The 6,000-nt window shown below is 42.0% G+C and overlaps 1 long non-coding RNA gene across 1 annotated transcript in view; it reads right to left on the reverse strand.

Annotated features, from left to right (window-relative positions):
• LOC144821736 (uncharacterized) overlaps positions 1-5,715 on the reverse strand; it is a 118,732-nt gene extending 113,017 nt beyond the window's left edge. Inside the window, exon 1 of the long non-coding RNA XR_013608411.1 lies at positions 5,652-5,715. This is a non-coding gene — a long non-coding RNA (uncharacterized LOC144821736). The remainder of the gene's footprint in view (positions 1-5,651) is intronic.
• Between the last annotated feature and the right edge of the window lie 285 nt (positions 5,716-6,000).

Consider the following 6,000-nt stretch of genomic DNA (forward strand, 5'->3'; position numbering starts at 1 on the left):
TGTCATGCATCAGTGGAAGTTGGTTCTGGTGGCGGGGTCATCAGTGAGTGAGAGGATGAGTTGGGGATTGTCTGCACTGAACTGCATTTAGGACACTGTCATAAGGCTAGTTGGTATAGCCAAATCTGGTAAGAACTCCATTAGAAGTGAGGACAGCAGCAATGGTGTTTTACAAGGAAAGAATAAAATATTCCCAGAGTATCCTGAATATGTACCAGGCCCTCTTTTACCACTGTTATCAAAGGAGCCCAAGCCCATGAGCCGCCTTGACAATTTGTCAAGGTATTCTCATGTGGTATTTTCTGTTTCACCAATGGTGGCTGAGGTCACCCTTGGAGGGTAAAACCTCTCCCAGGGTTTAAATACCAAATGTAAATCTTCATAATCATTCCACAGGTCCCATTACAACAAAAGGATGAACCTCTTACCTCTCACAAAACTAGCAGGGTCATTGATTCAGTCAGGGTCCTAATCGGTAAAGACTGGAGCTTGATTTATAGCTCATTCCCATGTAGTGGCCAATGCTCAGATCACCTACACCTTACCCTTCCCAAGAAGATGGAAGGCATTTAAAGCCAGCAATGTGAAAGCAGAATGTGTACAGAGGCGGTCTTCTGTATTCGTCAATTAGAATCTTGTTCCTGTCACTTTTGTGCATTGCCTTAATTACTCAATGATTTCATATTCATATACACTAAGGGCCATATTTATCAACGTTTTGCATCACCTTTGCACCATGCAAGGTTACGCAAGGCCAAACCAAAACCTAGATGAGATTTACCAAGCCACTCAGGGCCTTCTTGCGTGGGCTTGTGGTGCTTAGTAAATCTGGAACATGCTGCAGTACACAAAGAAAAAGGAAAAAAAACACAAAGGAAGGGTTCTGAGCAGTAGAGTGTCCCTTCTGGCATGAAAACAATCCTGGAACACGAAGGAACCTATTAGGGTTCCTAATCAAACTGCACAGCCATTAAAAGAACCGAATGAATCAAATTAATTAAATTTGACAGTTTGTCATCTTATTTTCACTCCACGCTTACTCCATTTCTCTTTTTCCATATTCTTTTTACTCCATGTTTCTTCAATTTATTTTATTCATTCCACAACCATAGTACGATTTTCTCATGAAACGTGCAGGACACCAAATTGTTCCGCATGTCACGTCTTTATTTAAAATATCCCAATGCATTTCGGGAAGTTATCTTCCCTTCGTCAGGGGAATCTACGATAAAAATGTAAACATTTCATGAAAACTGCCATCAGCGCAACTATTACTTTTACTCATAAGCACCTATTTTCATTAATTAATTTGATTCATTTGGTTCTTTTAATGGCTGTGTTCTTTGATACTGCAGTGCAGTTGGGCGGAGCGCGGAGCAAGCATGCACGCCTTTACAGAGTTGAAGCGGTTAAACTTGAAAAGCTTGGAGTACGCAGGTGTGCATTTTACCACCCCCCGTTTTTTGTATAAAAACAATCCTGCCTCAACGCAGGTTAGCTTGCTCTGTGGTGCAAGGTTGCCTGCATTGTCACTTGACGTCAAAAGTGCACCACTGCAGAGAAAGAGCAGGAATGTGTCATATATTAATAGTTATGGTGCATTCCTGCCCTCTCCCTTTCACACAGCGCAACGCAGCAAGGTGTCTTGCTGCATTGCATTGTGTGAAAAATTGATAAATATCGCCCCACATCTATAGAGCTTCTAAAGTGATCCCCAAATCTGTTAGTAACAAAATGATAGAGAACTACGGGAGCATCAGTTTAGGAGACACTTTGTAAGACATTAATAGAAACCATATATAGTTAGTTAAAACAATGGATTTCTCAGCAAGTCAGCTCGCCAAAAGCCACAAAAAACTGCTAGGCTATGGAGACAAAGATTTATAAACTCCTCAGATTTCAAGCCCAGGTGCATGTATAATCAGGCAGAGGGTTACCCTGTGCATACAGAGTCAGCGTATACTGCACTGGTTAATAGGATGGCACACCACACAGTAATCACCAAACCATTTGCCTAATGTCAGCGGCTGCACTGAAGGAGAATAAAAATAGTTTCCCCAGCTCCTTATCAGAGGTAAAATACACGCAGAGGGTCTAAAGGCAAAGTTTCTTGGACAGGTGAGATGTCTCTACAGTTGACACTTGTTTATCCTCTGTATTTTCAGAAAACAGTGCGCGCAATGTAATTAGTTTTCGTTCTTTATTTATTTACTTAACTCCATTTGGCCGTATGCCAGAGTTTATTACCCCCCACCCTACCCCTCCCCTGCCCCACTGCACGGCCCCGCAACCCTCCCTCGCGGAGCCACTGTAGTGAATGAGCCACTTTAGTGGTCTTATGATCTGTGATGACCCTCGATCACCACCATTGTGTACTGATTTTAGTGTGCAATGTTACTTTAGCCTTAATGTAGGATGGTCTTGCATTAGAATAATCTTGCCAAAAAATAGAAGGTATGGGATGTTGAGGTGCAGAGTTGTTGGTGATGGTGCACACATGTGCTCCATAGTGGATACTGAGGGATTAAGGGCATAGTGTTATTTGACTTAGGTGAATTATGACTTTAGCCTATTGGCTTTGACGTGGTCTAATATCATTCTGTTTTCCAAGTAGTAGAGGCCTATGCTTGAGCAACTCCATATTCTAAACTGCAGCCATCTTCTGAGCCTCTGTAGGTGAGAGATGATATTTGAGATTACATGTGTTGTTCACCGGCAGTGAACCAGAGCAGACCAGTTCTTATCAGGAGGAATGTGCCTTCTTCGCATTGGCGCCATAACAAAACGCTTGGCCAGCTGCTGTTGGGTGCCTGGTGTGGAAGGGTACAGGAATCTTGTGATAAAGGTAGGCGGGTTCTTCCAGAAGCTTCGATAGAGGATAGAGTTCTATATTAGAGAAAGGGAGTCCGAGAAAGAGAGAGATACTGAGAGATGCTGAGATGCTGGTCTGGTGTTTTGGCGGTCTGATGATACATCAGGGTGCAGATGTGCAGTCGTGTTTGTGCAACAGAGAGTCCTGACCCAACCAGAGAGAGGGAAAGAGAGACGGACCCTTCTTCAGATGACAAGACGCCTAAGCTTATGGTGAGGTGTTCCATGTATATCTAACTTTATCTAACTATGCTTTTATTTTCAGGCTCTATGTATATGTATGTGTTGGTGATTGCTACAAATGTCTATTGTGATATCTAGTTATTTCTTTCTTTTGTCATCTATTATCATGTAATAAAGAAACCCTAGAGCATATCATTTGTTTGCATTCCTTGTGAGGGAAGGTCGGGACCCTTTTTTACCAAGTACTTACAGAGGAATGGGCGATTCCCCTCTAATGGGTAATTGTTGATACGGGAGGGAAATCGGCTCCCATCAAGGATGTCTAAATTACATTGCTAGGGGGAGCATGTGCTGCGTACCCTCTCGGATGGTGAGGTGTTGTGACTTGTTGTTATTTGTGAGTTCCTCTGCAATGGTCCTATATGTTGTCAGTGTTTATTCCTTTCTTGGGTAAGTATTGTGAAATGTGGTGTCTTTCTGGATCCTGAGAAAGGATGTGGTAAGTAATGGCCTGGTGACTGACAGAAGCACCAAAACATACGGAGAAGTAGGTCATTACAGCCACCACTGATTAAACCAGACAGAGAGGGAGGTAAAACATAGGATTAAGGAATCCTTCTACCTTTACCCCCCTGACAGGACATTACCAAGCAATATTAACACATTTAAACAGACAGTTCTGAAACAGGTTTTAAAACTCGGTTCTAAACCCATTTTCTGGAACATCTCTAGAGAAGAACGTGCAGTGATACAGACTCTTTCAAATGGCAGAAGGATTACCATCAAACAAGCTGACAAAGGAGGCACTATATTGATTATGTCCTCTGAAGCCAATGGGAAAAAGTGCCTATGATTCCTATTAGACCAGAGGAGTTACAAGAGAATCAACAGGGATCCCACCAATACTCCTGAGAAAAAGATTAACACAATGGTTCACGAGGTTGAATCGATGGGTTGGATTGCCAACTGAGAGGCTCTCTTTTTGAAGGACAAATCCCAAATATCCATATTTTTACACCTTTCCTAAAATCCCACCTCAGGATGACCCAAAACCTCAGGGATTGACTCTGTTCTAGAACTCTAGTCTATTTTTGTTATTCATTCCTTCGACTTCTGTGGCAAACACACCCTACTTCTTGAAGGACACCAAAGATGTGTTCAACCTTCTAGATACCATTCACTCAGAAGCGGAAATTTTTTTGCTGACTACTCTAGATGTAGAGGCTCCGTACACATGTATTCGTCAAGATATATTGAGGGCTTCTATTTGGACATCGATCACACCTTGGAACTTCATTATGAATGCGCAACATTAGCGTTTAAAGAAAAATATTTTCAATTTGAAAACAACCCATATCTCCAAACCGAAGGCACTTCCATAGGAAGCACATTTCCTCCAAGTTTAGCATGTCTTTATATGCACCACTTTGAGGAAATATTTATCTTCAATAACGAGAATCCATTAAAGAGGAAATTACCCTATGGCGGAGGTTCATAGATGACATACTGATAATCTGGAGCAGCAATACTACTAAAGCTGAAACATTCTTCATCTGGATTAACACTCTGGACCTTACCTGAAATTCACTCAGATATATTCCAGAGATTAGATTGCCTTTTTGGGCCTCACAATCAAGATTGAAAATGGAATACTAACAACAAAAGCATATCATAAAAAGATGGATCAGAAAACTTTCTAAGGTGTCATAGTCATCACACCAAAGTCCTGCGACAGAATTTACCATATGGCCAGTTTCTATAGCTACGTAGAAACTGAAGTAATTTGGAGGACTACAATGAATAAACTACTGAATTATCAACTAAACTTTGCAAGAAGGGGTAATTCTGATCTCTAATGCGTGACAATTTATATTTTTGCACTTTATCACCCTTTACATAAGACCACTACAATAGTGAGGCTACTACATATGACTACTTGACTACACACCTACATCAACGTATTCCAGAGGCAGATTAGGGCACTTAACTAGGTCTTGACGAATTGCCATTGACTCACATTAACAGATAAGGCATGAAACATGTTGACCATGCTGTAAGAACCCACGGTCCATTGTTCCCTTAGTGGTTCTTAGTTTTGTTTCTAATATTGAAATGGGTTTTCTCAGAATAATAAAGATTGACAGCTATTAACCCATAGCCACTTTTAATCTTGTTTTGCGGGACCGCCGCACCTATGGCGGGCGGTCCCTTTTCCGCCCGCCATCGTAATCGGCCCCTAATTTGCTGAAATTTTAGGTCATACTTTGCTGTTCCTGAATTATCAAAAATGCAACTTTTTTAGGCAACCCACAAACATGTGTGCCAGTCTTACTCCAATTAACAATAGAGAGATTTGACAACATCTAAAAACAACAGGACAAAAAATTATAGAGCAATAACGTACAACAAACGTGCAGAGATGCTGTCGGGAAGTGGATGTATTAAGCCACACACATATATGTCTCACCGGTTATCGTCCCAAAGTGACGCACATGGTTTCTGTTCATGGCAAATCTACTCTTAAAATTATTCCAATGTGCCCCTAGCAACCGCCCGCATGTTCAATTTGTGAATGACGAACTTCGGCACAAGGTTACCTTTCAGTGCTTCTTCTGTCGCAGAGCCCATCGAATCCTAACTTCAACGTGGAGGTGGCGTAACGGCCAGAGCTGCCGACTTAACAACGGGGAACCCCAGTTGGAGTCCAGGCGTCGGCTCAATATCCAGTTATTCTGGCCAAAGCGCCTGATCTCCCCCTGCCTACCGAAAATGAATGTGTGCTTATGTAATGCTATCAGTGCTCATGTAAAGCGCTCGAAATACCTTCGGGTCGAGTTCGTGCTAAATAAAACTGCAAAACAAATGTGTCTCATGAGCTTTGCACTCGTATGCCCTGGTTTCTGGCTCTCGGCTCTCACACCTGGCGGGAATGTAGAATTAATTTAT

The sequence above is a fragment of the Lissotriton helveticus genome, chromosome 2_2, assembly GCF_964261635.1.
Source record: "Lissotriton helveticus chromosome 2_2, aLisHel1.1, whole genome shotgun sequence".
NCBI classification, from domain to species: Eukaryota; Metazoa; Chordata; class Amphibia; order Caudata; family Salamandridae; genus Lissotriton; species Lissotriton helveticus.